Source organism: Empidonax traillii, unplaced genomic scaffold, assembly GCF_003031625.1.
Source record: "Empidonax traillii isolate 1590-97213 ecotype Southwest subspecies unplaced genomic scaffold, ASM303162v1 scaffold122:size1458747, whole genome shotgun sequence".
NCBI classification, from domain to species: Eukaryota; Metazoa; Chordata; class Aves; order Passeriformes; family Tyrannidae; genus Empidonax; species Empidonax traillii.
The window spans coordinates 1,431,608-1,454,811 of NW_020955315.1; the positions used below are offsets into that span (position 1 = coordinate 1,431,608).

Here is a 23,204-nt window from a genome sequence, read left to right on the forward strand (position 1 = left end):
AAAAAAAAAAAAAAAAAAGAGTGCAAAGGCAGTATTTAGCAAAATAAATGTACTGGGACTGTCCTGTAAGCCCTGATGCTGCCTGGCATCAAACACCCTGCTGTCTGTACCACCACACTCTCTTAGTTGCTGAAGTACACCAGCCACACACAAACTACTGGGAATGGCCCGTCCCAGCTCCAAAGCATGGCTGTTTTTTGAAGGATGACTAGCTACTTTCATCCAAAGCCACACCAGCAACTATTCTAACAATGAATGTGTCTAATCTAACATTATAAAATGATCAAGTTCCAAAGTCCCAGAAGATTATTTTTTTTTTTTTTAGAATTACTTAATTTATTAGTAAAGGTGAAGATGGGGATGTTGACTGGTTTGATCCTAGAAAAGAGAAAAGTGAAATTAGAGTTTGTGTTCTTGGTTCCTAGTCCTGTAGTTAGTTATTTCTCCAGACAATAATGCTTTTTTTTTTTCTTGTGATTAATAAAAATCCTGATTGATTATTGGTTCAAGGACATGTATTTTAAGACAGTACACAAATTATGAAAGTACTGTTCTTAGGCACTTTTCCTCAGTTTTTAAAGTCCTCTTATCTGGAATTTATTATGTAAGTTGAAAACAGCAAAGTATTTCAAACGCCCCCTCCTACCTACACACCCATTAGTGTGATTGATAAGAATAGTTTGAATATCTCATGTTGTGTAATTCTTCATAAAACTTACATGTAGAAGTACTTTGATTATAGTTCTGTTTGCGTGTTCTGGGGAAAAGAGAATCACGATCAGGTATCATTTTCATTTTACTTACAACTTCACTATCTGGAGTGGAAGAAAACACTATAAATTAATATAGCTATTTCAGAAATCTTACAGCTAAATGATTCTCTTGGCCCAAGTGAATGTTAGTATCTCATCGGAAAATTTCTTCAGAATTTTGGAATTAAGCAGCCTGTGAGTTGTTATGAGCACGGTCTAGAAGCCTGTTGTGTTGCAAAGGGACCCGAAAGCACTGGTTACAAAGCATGCCTACGAGGCCTTTAAATAGTTATACCTCTCTGAAGGATTTCCCACAATGGGGGAGTTGCACACTTATCATTCCATGTAACAATACAGGCTTGGGGGGGTAAGTGGATTTGGAGGAGTCCTGCTGAGAAGGACTTAGGTATGCTGGTGGACAGAAGCTGGACTTGAGCCAGCAATGTGCACCTGTAGCCCAGAAAGCCAGTTGTATCCTGTGCTGCATCAAAAGAAGTGTGGGCAGCAGGTTGAGGGAGGTGATTCAGCATCTCCTTTCCACTGTTGTGCAATCCCACCTGGAGTGCTTTGTCCAACCCTGGGACCCCCGATGCAGGAAAGACAAAGAGCTAGTCCATAGGAGAACCATGAAGATGCTCAGAGAAGTGGAGCACCTCTCCTACGATGAAAAGCTGAGAGAGTTGGGGCTGTTCAGCCTGGAGAAAGGAAGGCTCTGGGTGATCTTGTTCTGGCCTTTGAGAAGCTAAGAGGAGCCTACAAGAGAGCTGGAGAGGGACTGTTTACAAGGGCATGTAGTAATAGAACAAGGGGGAATAGGTTTAAACTGAAAGAGGATAACAAATATAACCTACCATCCTTCTTTAAGAAATGACACTCCGTCACCTTGATCGACGGGTCTCTTCAACACCTACGGGGTAAGGACGGTCATAAGTTGTGGTCCGACCTACCCCGAGACTCGTTGAACCAGGTCACCTTCCACGGGAGCGGGTGTCGTCCCCCCAACCTTGATCTATCAGAAACCCCAAGGAAGGTTGGCAAATCATTCTACGATTCTGTTAGATGATCTTTTCTCTTGTTTTGTGGGGAAGAGCTGCCTAAGAAATAATGAGAAGGAAAAAGCAATTAGGACAGAGGTGTTGGAGTGACTGCAGAAACTGCCCCTCAGCATATCTCCAACTAGGCAGATTAGACTGTTTTGAATGTATTTAAGAACTGCACTTACTAGGGAGGAAAGAAAGTAGCCACCAATAGAAATACTTCCTAAAATTGCTGTAAAATATTCACCTAACCCTATGAATGGCACGTGGTATTTTTGTCAGTGTGAACAACTGCTCCCCTCAGCTTATTTTGCTTTTCCTGAAACATCTGTAACAAACGCTGTTCGCAGGAAAGCCCACGGGTGTAGCTCGGCATTTTTCATTTACAAAAGTAATCCATGTCTCTTGTCTCATTCAACTTTGCTAGAATGTGGCAGGAGTTTGCAAAAGTCATCCAGACTTCAAAGGAAAACAACTTTTACTGAACACTCCTTAGGTGGAAACATAAAATATTTATACTCTTGAAATAAGCAATTTGATCCTTCAGTCTCTTTATATATGCCTCATTGTATAAGCATTCCTCTTACAGGCTCCTTTCTGTATTAAATATGGTTATATTGGTGCATAATTGCCAAGAGTAAAAAGGGTTGCATGTGCTATTTTTGGTAGCAAGGGTGATAAGCGTAACATTTATGAACAAAGAGTCATTGTGGAGTTAAAACTCATGCATATCTATGAAAACTTAACTTCTTCCTCGAGTTCTGGAACGAGTCCAACCTTAGGAAGTTCTCATGGGGTTTCTTGAGCTGTGCAAGTTGGAAATGGCTTTTAGCTAAGTTGCTGATACTTAAAATAACCAAAGGGCAGTTCTAAATGTTTGTCACTAAAAGCAATAAACCACAGCTCAGCACAAGCTGTGTTAACTCTGCTGTCAGGACAGGTGTCTGCTGGGCTCCCCGAGGCAGTCAGCAAACAGAAATTGTTGTGTAAGCTACAGTAATTATTTTTTGTGCCAGCTCTCCCATTTTTGAGATGAATACTAAAGAACCTTCATACTACAGCTCTTACAAATTGACCTGACCAAACCTGAATGCTCACCAAACCTCACCATCTACATGGAAACCTGTGGGATGTTTGCTCATCAGATGTTGTGCTGATAATGATGCAAAACTTTTTACTGCATGCTCACACAAAGGCTGTCTGAGGCCTTTGCTTGCAATAGCCATAAGATTTTCTATAGATTCTTTTACAAAGAGTTATATTAGACCTGATTTTCAACAATCTCTGTTTCTTAAAGTTTTTCATAGACAAACAAACAACAAAAAAAAAGAAATTGGTTTATGACAGTGGAAAGAAGTTGCTCATGTAATGAGTAAATTTTAGCCTGAATAAATGACATTGAAAGGACTAGCAGAGTTCATAAAAACCCTGACCTTAACCCTACTCATCTTAAACAGGGCATGCACCTTTAGGAAAAAGTGCTTATGTCTTATTTCTATACATTGACCTCGCTGTATTCATCCATGCAACTTTGTAGATACAACATGAAATAGGGAAATTGAATTGCTGTCTTGCATATCTACTTAATAAACAGTGAAATTTTAATGTTTATTTTTTCATATTTTAATGTCTGTTTTCTGAATACCTCACTTTAGTTGAGTCACCCATATTTCTTTTAGTCCTGAAACATTTTTTCAGCTTTCTGCCTTGTATACCTCTGGAAAATATGTCATACCCCACTGTATGAGACTCTCATTCAACATTTTGCACTCAATTTCTTCAAATCTTACATTACTGAATCTGGTCAAAGACAGTAGTGAACCAAATTCACAGCCTCTGACATTTCAAGCCCCTAGGTTGATTCTGTTTGAAAATACTTTTCTTTTAATAATCTCCCTCAACTGTATTTCTTTCTTCTCCTACTGGCATAGTACATTCTATCCCTAAATTGCTAAGGTTCAGCCTATCATAGCATTCAAGTCTCCAAACGTGAAAACTACCAACTATTCAGTATCTGGTGATCCATCAGGATTCCACATTGTTATTTTTCATGCTAAAAGCTATTCTGTGTGATCTTTAAGGGCTTGCCAAATTTATTAATTAAGTAATTTTCATCTCCATTCTCTATAATTAGTCTTGCCCTTACTAAGGAAACTCAGTTTTACAGCCTAATAGGACTAAGAATAGTTTCAATAACTTAAAAAAAATATAATATTTGGACTTTTTTTATAAAAAGACAACTTGCAAAGACTTCAGAAATGTGTAGTATCAACAATAATTTAATACAAATAGATAACATACCATATGTGAAGTTACATAAGACTCCTGGAACTGATAGCAATGTGCCAGGAGGTCCTGCAATGAGTGCAGGCATAGTATATATGTACTTTCAAAGGCAAAATGGTAAAGGACAGAACTACAGAGAAGTTTCTTTTTCAAGGAGATTTGCTCAAATGAGGGAAAGGAAAAACAGGAATGGTTTGTAGCAATTTAATTTTATAGTCTCTTTTGCTGATCCCTGATCCCAGTAGGAGGCATGCAGTGGCAGGTGAGTGAGAAATGTTGGTGTTAATATGAAAGGAACATTAAATGGGAACTGAATAAATTTATAGATATGACTGTTCTATTCATCAGCAATTTGTATTTTTTTTTTTTTACCTTTGAAAGAATGATCAGCTGTTGCCTCAGGTCTCCGTTGAAAGAACCTATGAAACTATAAGATGTCACAATATAAAAAATAATTACCTGATTGTTTTCATGATCTATAGCTGTAGTTTGATATAAATAGATAAATAAAATAATGCATTTCATGCTTGTAATTATCTATTTCTTGTAATCTCAAGTAATTATTTTGAAGTATTATGATGTGCCAGAAAAACAGAATGCAGCAGAGTTTTTATAGGTATTTTAGTAATATTTGAAGGAAGCCCAACATAAGGAAATGGGCTTTCAGTTTCTTAATGCCTTTTTTTGTGCCACTGAATTTTTTACCATTTATATTACTTTTCTGGAAAACACAAATAACCCAAATGAAAAGCCATAAAAAAGTGCCTGAATCAAAAGTACCTTTGTTGTTTGTGGCCTTTCTGTGTTTTGTGCATGCATGTGTGTTTGCATTGTGTATAAAACCAGGCTCCCGCTTTTAGATTTCCCCAGCTCACTCACAGTGGGCAGCAGACCTTGTGTGCTTATTTTATCTTTTGCTTGACTTACTGCCTGATTCATATGATCAAACGCAACATTTCATTTCCAGTCTTACAGAATAAAATTCAGAATGCATTTCTGTAGATGTCAGAAAGGTCAGGGAAGACAGATAGGTACAGGTTTGCTCATATTTAGTTTCCTGAAAAATCAGAAATAATTATGTACTAAATCAAATTATTCCTTTAATCCTGTCTTTGCAGTATTTGATTTTTTATTAATAATTTAAGAAATATTATCTTTACATTTATTCTATGTTTTTCTTCTATTTATTAGCATTTTGTTAAAGAATTATGCTTCTGGGTTTGTGTCAGTGGATTTCTAGAATCTATGGTAATCTTTCAGAGGTTGATGAGTTAGTTAAAAGTCCTAATGTTTCCACCTACCAGCACACTTCAGGATTTGACAATAATGTCTTATTTTTGTTTAAGTTGTTCAGCTGAGCTGTAAAGGTCTAACCAATTTGCCAAATACCTACACGGTAAACAACTTGTCTAGTCTTCTGATCTACTATGTTTAAAAAAATGTGTTTCCTCAAAAGTCTTGATGTCAATACTGTACATACGATTTTACAATATTGGAAGGATTCCCAAAGTTCTGATGCTGAACACTGAGTTAAAACTCCATTTATTTTTATTTAATTTTGCTTTCTTCAGTGAGTTGGGCTGCCATGGGGAAAGAAAAAAAATTTTAGCTTTTGCCTACATTTTTATTGAAGTCACAATACTGAAAATATTAGAGACTAGCAGGACAATATTGCTGTTAGTGCCTCAAAATCTTCACTTTGATGATCTTGTCAAAATTACTTTAAGAAACTATTGTGGGGGAGGGGTTAACTCCTCTTTGCAGAAATTTTGGATTAGTAACAATTTCCACAACTACTTTTTGGTCAGAGTTACAGCTGGATTATTGTAGAAGAAAAATGACTGAATCCTGATTGCTCCTTCGTTAAGTCTTCTTGGTGGGCAGGGCTTTGATTCTAGTTATTGGACGTCAGAAATGAAAGTCATTTTTGTTTTTTAATACATGTTTTGATACATGGAAATACGTTGTAATTTTCAAAAAGTAAATACTTTTATCTGATTAATAAAAGTTTATTACTCTTGTAATTTGTTGGTATCAGGAAAGACTAGAACAAAATCACAGGTGACAACAGCTGGATTGAAATAGTGACAAATCAATTAAAAATTAAGTAAATGGAAATAACAGGGATTGTATTCAAGAGCCTTAGCAAACCTGGTAACTTGAAATTTTGATTTAGGAAAAAAAAAAAAAGTAATACCAGCTCTTGTATAAGTAATAACCATTGATCTTTTAGTCCTACATGGTATAAAATTTATCTTAAATTTGTTGATTTTCTTTTTGAAGAGACCAATAATATTCATCTTTTTTTGGTTCTGTGCAGCACCAGTTTTTCACTTAAACGCGTATTCCATGGGAGTATTTTCTTAGTTTTAAGTTGAAGAGCAATCGGACTCACTTAATTTTGCATGTTGATATGTTGACCAGAGCCAAGATTTTAGATTTTACAAGCCATACACCAAAGGTGTCTCAACAAGGTTATTGTTTTTTGAGTGAGAATGCCTTACTGCTCTCTCACTCTGAACAGGAGTTGGAAACCAGAGGGAAACACTGTACTGCTACCTTGGGATGATTAATAGAAACTGAACAACTTCAATTTCTGTGAGCCGTAAGGGGATCAGTGATAAAGCATCCAAATCTTGTACGTTTGAAATACGTTAAGACTACCTAGATGGAAGTAACTTAACTGACTTTTCAGCCTTTCTTTCTTAGAATTGTTTGGAAAAAAATGTTAAAGAAATCTTTCTGTTCAGTGTTAGCTTTTTATTATGTGAGTTTGTAGCGTTCAGTTTGGTTGATGTTAAAGCAAGGGCATGGTTTTTTAAATTTCTGTGACAGCAGAAGTGTTTCTAAGCAGGGAAAGCCATTGTTCTGCACAAGAAAATAGGAGTTTACTTAAAAAAAAATATAGAATATCTACAGTTTGACTTTCAAAGAAATAAAGAAAAATATAGCCCACACATGCAAGCTTTTTTTTTTTTTCCTTCTGTTGTCTTTTTAATACAGGTATCACTTCTGGTTTTCTTATGGGGAAACAAGAACAAAGCAAACAATGATCACTTTAGCTTGTGTTGTGACTCCAGATCTCCTCACAACCTGAGCATATGAGTTGATGTAAATTCTCAGTGTTTGAGCAGTTCTACTGTGTAGAACTCTTTCCAAGTGCAGTTATCATCTTGTCTCCCTAAGCCTGCTCAGCTTCAGTCTTCAAGCAATGGAATGTTTTTGGAACTGTTTTCTTTCAAAATGTTTCTGGTCCCTGAGAAGGTGCATAGAATGCCCAGGCCTTTGAATGAGTGCATGGTGAGCACTAAGGAAATTTCCTCTGTAAGCTGAGAATTTTTAAGCATGAATTCCCAAGAACTTTCTCATTTCTTCTGTGTCGTATGTCACTCTGCTGAAATTTTGGGCATGCCAAATACTAATTCAGAACCGGTTTGCTCCCTTTTTTTTTTTTTTTTTCTCCCTGAAATAATATATAGGGAAGAAATGTACATTCTTCCACACAGCCTTAATAGGTAATAATAAAATGTACTAGGATGTTTTTGTTCAGTTGCTCAGTCAAAGATTTCGGACTACATGTTATTTGTAAGGATTAATTAGGAACAAGAGTGACTTCCAGCAAGTTATTTCTTCTTGAGAACACTGCCTCATGATTTTTTGAAGGTTTGAATTTTCAAAGGGAAATTCTGAATAGTGTAAGGGAGCAGTTTCAGGTAAACTTCAAAATCACTGAAATATTAATTCAGTGAAGTTAGGCTAGTCTACCAGAAAAAATACAATTTCAATGGAAGATTTTAAATATTCAGATGTAACGCAGAGGCAAATGCTTTTCTTGGATATCATCAGACACCAGTGCAGGCCTGTCTGGGCTTTGCTTCCACTCAATCTGCCAGAGTGAGCTATAGTAGAGTTTTGCAAGATGAGGCTGAATAAAGGCTCTTTGTGTCAACCAGATGCTGTCTTAGCAATCAGCCTAAGCACACTTCACATCAGCAGAGCCCCTTTTGAAAGTGTGGGAAGGACAACGCGTTACAATACTTTGATGCATCCTGATTATGTTCAGGCCACTAGGGATTATTTCTTATCTGAATGTCTTCCTTTGTTATTTTATTTAAGATCAATCATGGTACATTTCTCAGCACAATTACTGTGTGAAAGCTTTTAGTTTAAAGGAAAAAGAATCTCGTGGGCTCCTCTCAGCAGGGCCAGTGTCATCTTTGGTCTCTCTAAAACACTTAACCCAACAGGACTCAAGGGATGCACTGCCTGATCTTGAAACAGGAACCGACAGTCTTCACCCTGATTGCACCTTGTTTGGCTCTGCCGAAGGGGAAAAATGTTGCTTCCGAATTCTAGATCTGTGTACTCAAAGGATAAGTAATTTTGCACTCTCAGTTCACTATATCCACACGCTCTGTCCATATATTTTGATGGTGAGTGTTTAGAGGAAGATATTCCATGTTAATACATGGCTAACACAGGGGAGATTGATTTTGTGAAAAACACATATAGGTTAATAAGGTGATAATTCCTGTTCATGACCACTACAGCAAGGTCTGGTTCCCCAACCCCTCCCTAGATGTTTGAATAACTTCCTGTGCAATCCTGCCACTGTGACTCAGAGAAAAATAATTCTGCGTTCAAACACTGATTTACATATGAATCCAGTAACCGTTGTTTTTCAAAATTCTGTTTCCAAGAATCCTTGCTTCTATGTAAAATAAAAAAAAAAAAAAAAAAGAAAAGAAAATTAACATGATGAGGAAAAAATTAATCATAGGAATTAAGTTATCCTGTTTTAGAGAAAGGCCAGTTTTTCAGTAGTGTTAATACTAAATAAAAAAATGTATATTTACTTCTGCTTTGTATTTCCAAAAGAATGTGATAATATGCTCTTGGCACAGTAAGGTGATAAAACATATTTTATTTTTTCCCAGTCAGAGGTGAATTAAACAATAATTATTAGCACTCAGAAGCGGACAAAGAAGTAGCAAGGTGTTAGGGAAGCGAAAAAAAAATCTAGAAAAAACAAGTCTTTTTCCTTTACTTTTTTCTTCTGGAGAACCTTTCTTATCTTATGGGAAGATCTATATCACTATAGTATATACTTGCTTAGTGAACCTAACCTTATTCGACAGTAAGGAATACTGTAGGAAAAACTTATTTAAACCTTGGCATCATTTAAGAAGTGCTTATGCATGCTTATTACTTCCAAATAATATCAAATGTAACTAACATGAAACGTGGAGCTAAAGTGTGCTCTAAAATTTGTGGATGTTTTTCTATTTCTGAAATAAGCAGGGGGAAAAAAATTGAAAGCACTCTCTAACTGGTCTGAAACAAAATTCTTCTTGCTATATTCATATGACTTTAAAATTGTAAATCTGTTGTTATGTGTTGACAAAAAAACCCACCATGGCATTCTGAGACAAAATTAAGTGTTCCTTTTTTATATTTAAATTACAAATTATGTATAAAATAAACTGTATTTATTAATATACACATGTGCACAGATATGCATGAAAGTATTTTTAAGTTTGCCTGAATGTAATTGAGCTAGTTTTGCCTAAATTTATAATGTTTATAGTCTAAGTACAGTCCTTAGTGTATTCCTAAATAATATAGTGAAGATAATTTACTGTTTAGTCACATAAACAATTGAGCAAAAATAATTCAGAGGGGAGATCAAGGCGTAAAAATGAGAGCAGAAACTGTAAGATGAGATGGATTGAAAAAAAAAAAAGGAAAACAAGCAAACAGAAAAGAACATTTAGAACCACAAGAGCTCAGAGGGTCACAAGTTATGCAGAAAATAAGCATAAGGGAGGCAGAAAGAATGTATATCTTAACTAGGCCTGTTTAAAAATCAACAAAATCCTAATTCATCTGGTCTTCGTGTAGGGATGGATAAGCTAACTGGCCAGCTGCTAAATCTTCTGGATATCTACTGATTTCAAACTTGAGAAGGACCTTGGATTCTTTTAGTGTAGTCACTTTGACAGCTTTTGAGACTGATTGATAAATATTGGGAATGTGCCTCGATCTGCATTGCCCAAAGGTGAAGGGGGATTAAAGGAATGCGAAAGATTTCTGATGAAGAGGCAGTGGCAGACCACAAATCAGAAATAAGAACACAGAACATAACTATTCCTAGGCTAGCCTAATCTGAATTAAAAGAATCAAGGAGAGAGCTTGACTGTCAGGATAACACGCTACTAAAATTCATAAGGAAATGCGTTTTGAATTCTGGTGTCAAAAGAACTAGAGCTGAATTTCCAATGTGAATAGCTGATAAAAAACAGTGTGGTGAGGTAGATCTGAAGCATAATCCAAAAGGTTTTTTGTTGCATGTTAACAATGCTCTTAGCAAGAGATGGGGTTCATTTCTATCTTACTAAACCTTCAAAGCTACTTACTCAATTCTGTGGTCTTAGTCTTCATTCCTCTTTCAACAGATACATCTTCTAAATATATTGGGGTACTTCTAGTTTATTATTTTGGGGGAGGGGGAGGGTGTTAAGGAGAGTGGAGAGGTGCCACTGATCACTCTGTGTTTTCCTCACAAACTTTTCGGAAGTCCTTGTTTGCTGGTCTATTTACAAAGGTTATCACCTTCTTTGAACCTCTTTTGTAGGGAATCCACTTTATGCCTTTCTCTGACAGGTGTCACATACTGTAAAAGCTAAAAGAATATAGCAGTTAATAATACCTTGCACCATTTGTGCTCCTTGTCACAAAGAAGAAAAGCAGTCTCAGGGTCTGTGCAGTCCACCATCCACACCAAGACTGTATCTAACCTGGCAATCTCCTGAGTTGCTTCATTAACCTTTCCTCTTGGGAACATCTTTGCTCTTGCTTTTTTTTTTCCTTCCTATCTGTTTATAAGTAGCATCAGATGCTGTTTCATCCTCTTACTTATGTCCAGGTGGGAAGCAACTGTTTCATATGGTAAAAATAGGGATTTTTCAGGGTATATTTCCAAATGGAACGCTATTACAGGTTTTTCCAGTTGTTTCAATATATAATCACTTCTATTTAACCCTGGTGTTTCAAGGATTTTAAGTATATGCACTCATAGAAATGTAGGAATTTAAAACAAATGTTCTTCTTTTTCCTAGAAGGGAATTAAAAAACTATACTGTTAAAGGCAGCAAGGTAACATAAGGTTTAATCACTGGTATGTAACACAGTCTTGATGACAATGAAAACCTTGATCTCTATCCCACATTCATTCCTAGTTGCTCCATTTGAAGTAACTGCCTGAATGTAAATATCTCAACTGAAATGAATTCAGAAAACCTACAAATATGTTGCTGGGTCAACCTGTTTTTAAGTATTGGAAAGCATTCCATCATAATAACTATACTTCCCTTAATAAGTGTTTTGGTTTGTTTGGTTTTCCCCCTTGAAGCAGCTTAGCACTATTCTAGTTTTCTACAGGTTTTTATCCTTATGCTTGTGTCCTCTCTTCTGTGTGACCTTCATTTCCCCTAAGACATCCTTTCCCATACTGTCATCAAGGAATTAAGAGGAGGGTAGAAAAACAAACAAAAAGAGGGATTTATGCTTAAGTATGTTTATCAGTGTGTGGTGTTGTTTATGGTGCACAGTAGAAGTTAGGATGCTGAATGTAAACACCTGTCCTGTAGCAAATGCCTCTGATCCTTTTCTGAGCTTAGGCATTTTCATAGTGCAACTGAATGGATGAAGAATAAATTTTGTGTAAAATCCTTTATACATGCTCTGAGAGATCTTTTAATGATGCAGCAAATGGTCAATAACTGTAGTCACACGAGGTTCAAATGCTTGAGCAGAGACGACTTTGGAAAGAAATAATAAAAATAGAAGAGCAAGGCCTTTTCCCCATTATATTATCAAGTTCAATTAAATTAAAATAAAATACTGCTAACAGAACTTTATGTAGCCCATTAAAATTGTTAAATTATTGTTGTGTTACTTCCTAACACTAAAATACCTTATTAGAGGTGATATCAGATCAAGGTGGAATTTCTTTCAGCAAGTGGCAATGTAATCTTTTTATGAAATGGTGTATTGTTATGGTTGTTAATTTGGCTTTGAGGTCGTACATCATACGTATAGAATTTAACTCTTACACTTAACACTTCAGTAGTTTCACAACACTTCTTTCTTATTTATGTGTAAAATAATGCATGTAAAGGGAAAAGAATGCAAGTAAGAAAGATGAGGATGTTTCTAAAATAGAGTTTATTTAAAATATAACACACGTTTATTAAAAAAAATTATTTTTATCAAAATATGAAACTGTAAAGTAAAGAAATGTAGAGATATGGGTTTTTTTTTGATTGGGTTTATTTTTTTAATAAGAGATAAAAGAAAATTTAAAGTATTTGCAATGACATTGATTTTTCTTGGTCAGTGGGTCATAGTCAAATGCCATTTCCTGGCACTGACTACCAAGCCCTAGAGAAAATTTTACCATCATATTCAGATGATGAAGTAAGGCCAAAAAAACCCACAGCTATAATAAGAACTTGTATGCAAAGTAATCAGGACTCATACTACAGTCTGTAGGCAGTACCTTTCCTTTAAATGGATGCAGAAACTAAATGCGTGGCTGAAATACAGCTCCAGTAGAGACGGCACTCTCCTCATTATTTTGTTGAATGAAGGAGGCTAAACAGTCATTTTACACTGTAAACACAATGACAGAAAAAGTTAAAACTGTTGGAGTGTAATTATGCCCAGAGTCTATACACTTCTGCATTTCCTCTTAAACAAAAACAGCCTTAACAGTCTCTGTGGTTTAGCTGTACTAAAACATTTACATGCCAATAGAATAAATCCATCTGGCTTTTATATACATGTATATGCAAGTATGTATATATGCTTTATGTGTAAGCATATCTACATATACACTGGGGGTTTTTGGTTGTTGAGTCCTGATTTCCTAGAAATAAGCTTTCAGCTATGTCCAAATGGCTTAGCAAAATGCTTTTTTGAAGCAAGGAAAAATAGGAACAGTTACAGCATAAAAATATTTAAAGTGTGAGGAGACCAAGAGTGCATATTCAGAAACGCAGGATATTTTGAGAAATGTACATTCTTAACTATGGCACGGGTGATGCACCACAGATGCACTATGCTTTGCTTCTGTACCCAAGTTTCCCTTTCCTAGATTAATGGAAAAACTCTCCTGTCATGTGCTGGAGGTTAATTTCATTGCCTGAGATGTGCTCTTGACTGAATAAGCATAACTAACAACTTCTTGCACTAGACATCAGTCTACTATGCAACTACATCAGCAAGTAAACCAAAGAAAATCTTGTGTGACACTGCAGCATTGCTGGAAACCATTAGTGCACAGTAAGTATAAATTACAGAAGAGCTGGAAGGAAAACCATTCCAAATGCAATCAAGTGATCTCAGAGATGTTGCTGAAAGTATTCCTCTGCCTAAGACTTCCAACATTCAATAGTAATTATGAATTAGAAATATGAACTCATGAAACATTAGAAATACTAAGTCAAAGTTCTGACCAAGAACAGCTGCCCAAAAATAAGGGAAAAGTAGTTGAAATTAATTGTTGGAATAAAGAATACTGGACTATCTATCAGGAAGATAATTCAATAGAGAGAAGTGTTAAGCTGGTCAAAAGTGAATGTGATGTCAGGAGCTAAAGAAAACTACTTACAAAGTGTAAATGTCAAAGAAATGTCTTCTGTTTTCCTACTGAAAAAGCAAAACCCGAGCAAAAGCTGACAATGTTAGAGCAAATCATGAAATACTTAAGTAATAATTCAGTGTATTTCTGTTTGTACTTAGAAGTATGAACAAAAGGTAGTGGTTAATGGATTTGATGAGCAAACAAAAATCATGTGAAAATACTTGTGGTTTAGGAGAATAGTATAAAGTCTTGCAAACACTGTTGCTGTTTGACTGGTTTTTGAAGGTTAAAGAACCATATCTAAATCTCAACACTCCTGTATATGTTCATTATTATCAATTACTCATCAATTATTATGAATTAAGTTATTTCATACTGTGAGATACCCCTCAGGTGTGAAAGAATGCCCTGAAGACACCACAATGCTCTATTAGCTTACTCTACCATTTTCAGATGATAAGAGTGCATGCCTGGCTCTGTTGAGGATGCCTGGATGATGGTATGCCATCATCTCATCTGAGGCAGATATTTGTCAGACATTCTAAGTGGACTCAAACATATATAAAATTTTAAGTTAAGCCTTTTTTTGATTTGGACTGCTTAAGCAATCAGTGGGATATTCTTTAATATCTTGCTGATGTAGAAACAAATTTTGAATGGTCTCTGTCACTAGTAACAGTGCTGGGGGGCTGGACACTTCTGCGTTATATCTTAAAGGTTGTCTTACCTCCAAAATACTTCTGAACTTTAGGGCATTTAGGTCTCATATGAACCAGATTGCTCATATATGCAACCTAAAGCACCATCTAAAAGTCATTGGTTCTGTTCACTACAGGAGGAAAATAAATCTAAAGTTGATTAAACGATTGATATTCTATGTGATTTAACTTTCCCTACTTCCAGTTCTGTTGCAGCTCTTGTTGTGGTTGCATTTAATTGCTGTCCTTGTACTTGGTTCTTGTTTTAGGAATGAGAAACAGTACTGTTATATGCCAGATGGTATACAAATAGTTCACGAGGCGTGCTGGGATTATGAAAGTTGAAATAGCACAGTCACATATAAAATTATCTTTGTATACCTTTTTAATGAGAGTATCTGGGTGAAGGGGATATGGCTCTTCTTACACTGGTATTCAGAAAGATCAGATGGCACAAAGAGCTAAGAAATGAACTTTTCTCCCCTCAGCCTGAGGATTCTCTTTGCAATAGAATGAAATTAAATGCTGTCTTCTAGTTAAACTGTACACTTTTTATAAATAAGTTAGCATTGGAGACATAACCTCAGTCTATAAAACATGACTGAGAAAATTGCAAAGAATAGAAAACAGACAGACAGTAGTCAGAGAAAAGTCAATCAATTTGAAACGGACTGAGCAGTAGTTTGCAATGTTAGACAGCTTGTGACCTTTTAATATCTTTTGCTTGTCATGCCTTGAACAATTAAAAGGAAATGCCATAATTTGTTATGACAAAGAGGATACTCTACAGAAGTTGATTAGGTTTTGATGATATGGGTTTTTAAAAAAAAATCTTTAAAATTAATGTGGAAATATCTTTTTCTTTAAGTTCAGAGTGCTACTTAGTGATGTGCTTTTTTGAGTTATTAAGTAATGCTGCTAAATCACATGCCTATAAAAGCTGTAGAAGAGCAAAAGATAATAACCTAATGAGAATTAGTTTTGATTATTTGAATTTTTGTTATTAATCCTCAAGGCAAGGATGGAGTAGTGCCATTCTCTTTTTTTATTACTCTAGTAAAAATGAATAAAAACTAAAGTTGAAATTTTAATACCTAAAAAAGTAATTATAATTTCTGATAGATGACGCATACATAACAGTAAGTTTTGAACAGTTTAATATAGTTTCAGTGTCCCTTTTTCATTAGTGAAGTGTCATCATAAAGCATGGATATTGTGTATCAGTGAAGCATCAATTAGATCTCATGACTGTAGTTGTGTATGACTGTATAGTAGAATAATAATGAGATATAACTATTATATATATAAAGCTATTTGATTAATTAATTGTTAATAAGAAGAATATTATAGTCAAGATTTGTCTTCAAAAATCCATCCTCTGTCAGCAGACTTATTTGGAAAATGAAAGAACGACCTAGCCAAATGAAGAGACACTAAAATTTTTTGAATTAGTCTTCCCAATAGGTGAAGGCAAATTTTACAGAGCATTTTAGGGTGCCTTCTACCTTTGCCTGAGTTCTTCCTGACACTAAAACATTATTTGAGGTTGCTGTTTCACTGCCTCTTATATATATTATGAAAACAAAGAGAAAAACATAACAGAAACTATAGTGTCAACAAACTATTAATGATATACACCTGATTCTTCCATCTAACTAACCATAAAAATGTAGGTACAAAATGTTTGTGGTGTTCTGTATTTCAGGAGCACTAGAGAAAATGCATGGAGCGGGTGACAGAACAGGCACATAGTTTATGACACAGAACTCAGGGCCAAAGTCAAACTCTTTGCTTCTGTGCTTGGCATGGTCAAGTAAGAATGGAGAAAGTAACTTCACTTTTAAAGTTATAGAAAAATTCATGGAATTTAAGGAAGGAAAATTGAGAATTAAGGTCTTGAGCACTATTTAAAAATATATTTCCTTTTGGCCAAGCTTTCAATTCAGTATTCAGGCAACCATAAAAATTCTGTTTCAAAAACAAAGTACCTAGAAATTTCCCATTATTTTCATACTTTTTTTGTTTTGTTGTTATTGTTGCTGTTTTTTATTTTTTCCCCTCAATACTAGGCTTTTCAGGCATTTTTTATGAATTTTAGTACATACATGTGGATTTACAATCACTGTGACAACACACAATACAGAGGGACGTGGGTTAAGTAGGAAATATGTCTTCCTATTACAGAAATATCAAATCTTCCTGGTTTATGTTAGACAAGAGGCTTGGACAATGTTAGAGCAAAGAAGCAAGTACTGTTCCTTAAAACTAATGTACTGAAACATGTTAAAATTACTTCATATCATACTACCTGGAGTGGTTTTGGAACTTGTTCAAATGTTAAATCTCTCCTTGAAGAAAGCTTAAATAGCCAAGGAGAAAAGGTTTTTATTTTTCTTTGTAAAACTGCTGTTGCTCGCTCTCTATTGAAGTACCCCATAATGCCTAGGGTAGTCTGGAAGTGGATATACAGCTGGGAACTGGAAATACACCTGGGGACTGAAAATTCACCTGGGAAACTGAAAACCCAAGAGCTATCTACTCTTCTGTATTTGTATAAAGAAAATCCTGTCTCTGTCAAGAAAATGTCAGCTGCACGTAGAGTAGAAATTAAATTTATTAATATTTTCACTATTTAAAAAAGTGGATCTGTGAGAGGAAGCAAAATTTTGAGTAGGAAAATAAGAGCATAGGAATGTAAAATCCTGCTGCAACATTCTCTATTATAGTCTAAGGCATATGAATATTTAAATTGTCTATATGAAAGGCTTCTAAACAATAGAAGTACCTTTCCTATTATTCTTTCCTTTAATTGAAAATGTTAATTATTACCCATATCAATGCAGCTTCCATTTATATTCATTAGGGATTTCTTTCTGCTCATACCTACTTATGCCTAGTGATATCGCGGCAATTTTCTCATCCCTGGCGTTAGTCCTTCCCTGACAGCTTTCCTTCCCACTGCTGGTGGCTTTTTCTTCCTCCTTACCTGCAGATATCATTCCCAGGTGTGAAAAGAATTGAATGATCCTCTGGGAACACAGTATGTCCAAACTGCACCAGGATGCTACTGATTAGTACACACACACATATACATTTCTATGAATGATTTTTCATTTTGATTAAAGATCTACTTCCCTCATTTGACCTTTCTGACACACAGAGTGTTCCCTCTAATTCATATGGCTACTGAGATCCCCTTCCATATTTGCTGATGCAGAAACCCCAGATTTCAGTTTGAATCCTCTTTCTGGTTTCCATTATTTGATTTAAATTTCTTGGGTTTTGCAAAGTTTTGATGTCTTTTATTTATCCCCCTTTCTGCTATATTTTATGTTGTTCTCTGCACAGCCTACCTACGATTTTTTAGAGACAGGGAAATCCACCTAGTGTGGTCCTCTTATCATTAGGCACCTTGTAACAAATAGTAGTGAAAAAATCCTTCCAGACTATTATTTCTTTTAAATATCCCAGTCTGCTTAAGGCAACAGCAATGTTCATCCTGGCAAGGATGTCCAAACTGGCAAGTGGACTTTTTGTGAACAAAGCCCCATCCATAGGGGTAAGTAAAAAAGGCTACCACCAATAGTAATCATCTGTCATTGACAAATATATGGATAATTTGAATACAGGGAATTCTCATGAAGTAGACTGGGAAGTCTATTCTGTATGTGCTTGCATTGGCTCACAGATCACAGGTGAAGTGCTCCTCACTGAAGAGAGCTGTGTTATAGTTTAAATTATTTTAAAGAGAATATATATTTATTGAATTTAGACAAGAAGAATTGTAGATACTGTTTAAATTACATCATGTTAATCATAAGAAAAATATGTAGTTTTATCTTCTAGTTTACCAGATGTATTTATCCAAGAAAAACAAAGTAGTTTGAAGGCGCAAAGTTTACACTCTATGTCTCATTCTGTGAATAGAGACCACTTCTGGGAAACAATTTCTAGTGCATCAGATGTTGTAAACTGCTGCAGTAGGTGCTTGCACATGAATTATACACAAATAACCTGGTATTTGACACCTATTCTGTTTAATTTTCTGTAACTGTGATTGAAACTACAGCTAACAGTCTGTCAGAAATACATTTCCTAGTTTGTTGAAGTATCCTGACAAAATCCAGTCATAAAACTTGTTGAAATTCTCCAAAGTGAAATTATTTATTATTATTATTATTATTTAGTTATTATTTTAAAATTTATTAGTTTAAAAAAAATCATACGAGCATAGGAAAGGATCTGCTATAGGCATCTTAGGTAGTAATATCCATTTGTGTGCCATTTGGTGCTAGCAACCACATTTGTGTAAGGACTTAGAGAGGCAGAGCTTTCATTTCTCTAAGTCAGATTTCTTAGACTTGCTAAGTCTATTTGAAGTTTGTGTTAGAATTTGCCCCCTGTTGCTGGTACCAGAAACCTCTTCCCAACTTTTTTCAAAATTTTAATCAAGGATATTTGATAACCATTGCAATTTTTATCATATCTTTTTCTTACTGGTATTTGATTTATTTAATTATTTTAGAAACAGTAGTCACAAGTTTTCTTTCTTTTCTTCTTTGTGTTATGTGTACTGAGCACATCTGTTCTTCTCTGGTAAGACAAACTTCCTGTTTCCCTGCTTCATCTGACTATATTTTCTGTATACCCTTTTCATGTTTTAGGGCTATAAAGATGAATTGCCCATACAGTGAACAGGGAAATTTTCCAATGCCTTATAAAACGGAATTAATATTTGCTTATCCTGTTGGAGGAAAAAAACAAATTGAAACACATGAAGATCAAGTTTATCTTTCCTATTGCAATATAGCAGGGATTCAACAATATGTGCCTGTACTGCATAGAACAGAATAAGAACAATTTAGCATGGCTGTAATTAATCAGATGAAAGATGCCTCTATTGTGTCTCTGACATTTTTCATAAAGAAATGCCCAAGGAAAAATAAAATTGATGGGAATGTATATAATGCTTCCATGTGAAACACTTCTGTCTTCTGATTAGTTTCAGCTCAAAGACTTCTTGAGTCAGTGTGTGGTATTATGTTTTTAGTAACCCCCAGTGGATCCTTTCCTATGTGCTTTTGCAGTTTCCCTTATTAATCCCACACAGGTCTAGAGTTCCCAGGAGTTTTGTGGCAATAAATTTTATAAGTTGTTGTCCCTTTGCTGGGTTTCATGGTGTTTTTTTTTTTAAGTTTTGAACCTACTTTCATTTGATGTCCAGTTTATTTTAGCCAGAGTGTGAAAAGTTGATCCCTCTTATGATCTCTCCACTTTCCTTGTGATTTTGAAGACCTTCTTCATATTCCAGTGAAGTAATTTATTTTCCAAACCGAAGGCATACAGTTGTTCCTCAAAGAGAAGTTTCAGTTCCTATCTCTTTTATATCCTTTTTGAGATGAGGGTTTATGTTCAAACTGTAGTTGGACTGTTGTTTCCAGTGACCTAACTGTATTTTCTGTACTCCTGTAGTAGCATTTAATTTACTTCTTAACTGCTACTGAGCATTGATTTCAATGTTCCTTAGAACTACCCATTATAATCCCAAGGTCTCTCTTCTGAATAGTAATGGTTAGCTCAGAGCTCATCATTTTTATGTGAAATTAGGATATTCTTTTCCCCATGTGGCACTTTACATTTATCTACACTTAATTTCAGTCATTCAGGCTCATAAGACATATTCTACTGCAGTTCTTCACAGTGCTTTCTCACCCTTACCACTCACTCTAAATAATTTAGTACCATCAGCAAACCTTCTCATCTCTCTCCTTACCATCCTTCCCATATAGTTTATGAGTATGCTGAACACTGCAAATACCAACACAATTCCACCAGAGATTTGCCCTGTTAGAACTCAACATGGTCTGATGCTTCTCATTTAACCATTTAAGGACTTTCTTCACACTATAACTGTGTCATCACCTGAAAAGTCTTCGATGAGGGATAATTTCCAGTCTTATGGAAAGCTCAATTAATTGCGTTAATCAGAACTCCTTTATCCATATGCATATTTGCTCTTCCAGTAGACTTCAGTGGGTTGGTCATGAAGGATTTGTTTGTAAAAGCCAAGCTTACTCTTCTCAATCAGATCGTAGTTACTCAGGTGTCTGCAGTAATTCTATTCTTTATTCTAGTTTATAAGACTTTGCCTGACACAGTGAGGAGCTTACTTACTGATCTGTTTTTTACCTGGCTCTCCAGGGGATGATTTTTAAGAATTGTCACCCTCCTATAATGAGGCACCACAGCAGTTTTATGTGAGAAATTATTCACTGTTGTTAATAGTTTAGCTGTTTCACCCCCAAATTGCTTTAGAACCTGTGGCTGAATACTATCTGACCTCTGTGATTTGTTACTTTTCATTTTAACTGTTGTTCTAAATCTACTTCAAACTGAATCCACGACAAAATCCCTTATGAAGAAATAATGCACGAGAGAGATCACCTCAGTTTTATCCACAGAATTCAAAGAATGCATTTAACTTCTCTGCTGTAGATTTCCTTTTATATTCTGCTTATATCTATTTATCTGTTGGTATTGCAAAGTGCCTGGCAGTCTGTGTTCTTTTGACATATCTGAAGAAGTAGTTATTACTCATTTTGGTATCTGATAATAGGGTCCATATAGCTCACTTTTCTGTATTCTGATCGTGTATGATCAGCCCTGCTGCTTAAGCAGAGGATAATTTGGCCTTTATTGAAATATACGCAAGGAATGAAGGATTGCACAGATTTTCACTAACAGAGAAACTTTTTGTTATTGTTAGAACCATTTCTGTTTAGGAAATCCTGCTTGTGAAATCCTTTTAAAAAATCACACAAAAATGGAATATTTATTGCTTTCTTTTTAAAAACTCCATTATTTCTAATAATTAAAATAGAAGAATTTTTCTTCACTATACAAACGTAAGAAAATTCTGGAAGAGGCATGCAAGGTTTCGCTGATAATAAGCACTACTGTGCATTCTGAGAATGTCTTATCCTATTGAGCAGGCAGTACTTTAAGCTTTTGCTATTTCTGAAACATAAAATCAAATTGAAATAAACTAGAGACTTAATCAGACCCAGCAACTACTCAGTGCATCCACTAATTTCCAGATTTCTGCTGTTCTCAGGCCTTTGTCAGCAGAAGTTGACAGAAATGTGGGTGTATTTGCTGGCTCTATAATTGCAAATTACAATTACTTTACTTTCGCTGTTCTTTCTTCTTCCCTTCCCCACTGAGTTCTGTTTCTTGTTTTTAGCTTTTGAGAGCTCAGTACTGTCATCACCACAATACTTAATGTTTGACTCTTTCTTCTGTTATGACTTCTGTGATCTTTTAAAATGGATTGGTACACTTACAGTCTGAGAAGAAATGTTTGTTTTAAATCCATAATTTAGGTAGAAATATAAATAGTGTAGATGCCTGTGGACGTCTAAATTGATAAACTTTCCCCTGAATAGAAACTCAGTGCCGCAGTTGGGCCTAGAACAGGTCAGGTCAGTTGCTCAAATATTTCAATCACTATGTCAAGATATATGTCAAAGGCAAGTGTATAGTGACAGCTCCACACAACAATTTTCCAGCATAGCCTAAGGGTTTAATGCTACTTTCAGGGATACAGCATTGTATAGCTGTGATTAGAACTAACTTCTTATATATTCCCATCATTTACTGCCATAGCTCTTTTTCCCTTAACGCAAAAAATACATGAGAAGTCAGCCCTCAGCATTCTAAATTACAATGATCTGTAAAAGAAAGCAGAGCTGACTTACTGATTGACCTGTTGGAGCAAAAGATAAAGTACTCAGTATTCTTGCAGAGAAAAGTTCTAAAATCCTTCCTCCTAGGAGCACCTCTCACGAGTAAGCAGATCACCTTCTAAACACAGACGGTGACTTAGATGTCAAGGCATTCTGCTGAGATACACTGGGGTTATTTGGAAGTAGAGCCAAAAACCTGAGCTACAGTTGTAAAATATAAATGAACATTCAGAAACTTTCCTTTATGTTCTTATGCTGACACCTAACTTAGATATATTGTGATTTGATAACCATCTTTTATGCTGTATGAAAAAGCAGTATGAATATGCACTGTTTTAAAACTGGGTTTTGTTAACTGTGGATTAAATGAGGAATAATAAGTGCCTGGTATGTGGGTGTTCTAGATTTCATAAACATAGAACTCCAGTGACAGTCTTAAAAAAAAAAAATCAAACTATCTCATCTGTATTATTTGTATTAATTTGTATTAATTTGTATTAATTTCAGAAGTGACTTTTTTTTAATTTTTTCTGTTTACAGTACCACCCCATAGATCTAGGTTAATACCTGAAACTGAAGGCCTTTGTGCTGGATTTTGGAATCATTGAATTGAATGCAAAGTGATTTGAGCCACACTATTTCACTCAATTATTGAGTCTAAACATGGTAATGAATTTGCTGACCCAGGCAAATGATGCCAGCATAAATGCAATCTAATAGGATTTCGGTATGTTTTATTCCCAAGCATTAGTCTTCTGAAATAACTGAACCCAAAGGCAAAACTACTGGACCTTCCTTAAAAGTGTAAATGAAGAAATATATAAGAATTTATATAATTTATATAATAAATGATCTAATATATATTTATATAAGAATTTGTATACAAACCTTCAACTCTACATGTTTCTATGGCATAAAATGCCTAGAATACATCTATTTGTACAAGTAATCATTACCAAAACAGGTAGACCTTTATCTAAAATTCTTATCTGAACTAATATTCTAGTACTAGGAGGTAAGTCGAGAGCTCTAGGGTAGAA

The 23,204-nt window shown here is 35.2% G+C and overlaps 1 long non-coding RNA gene across 1 annotated transcript in view; it reads right to left on the reverse strand.

The window, feature by feature from the left end:
* The window catches only part of LOC114057240, a 7,322-nt gene extending 1,774 nt beyond the window's left edge, over positions 1-5,548 (reverse strand). The window contains exons 1-3 of the long non-coding RNA XR_003571166.1: positions 5,469-5,548; positions 4,856-5,132; positions 720-815 (exon numbers count right to left, since the gene is read on the reverse strand). This is a non-coding gene — a long non-coding RNA (uncharacterized LOC114057240). The remainder of the gene's footprint in view (positions 1-719; positions 816-4,855; positions 5,133-5,468) is intronic.
* Positions 5,549-23,204: the final 17,656 nt, after the last annotated feature.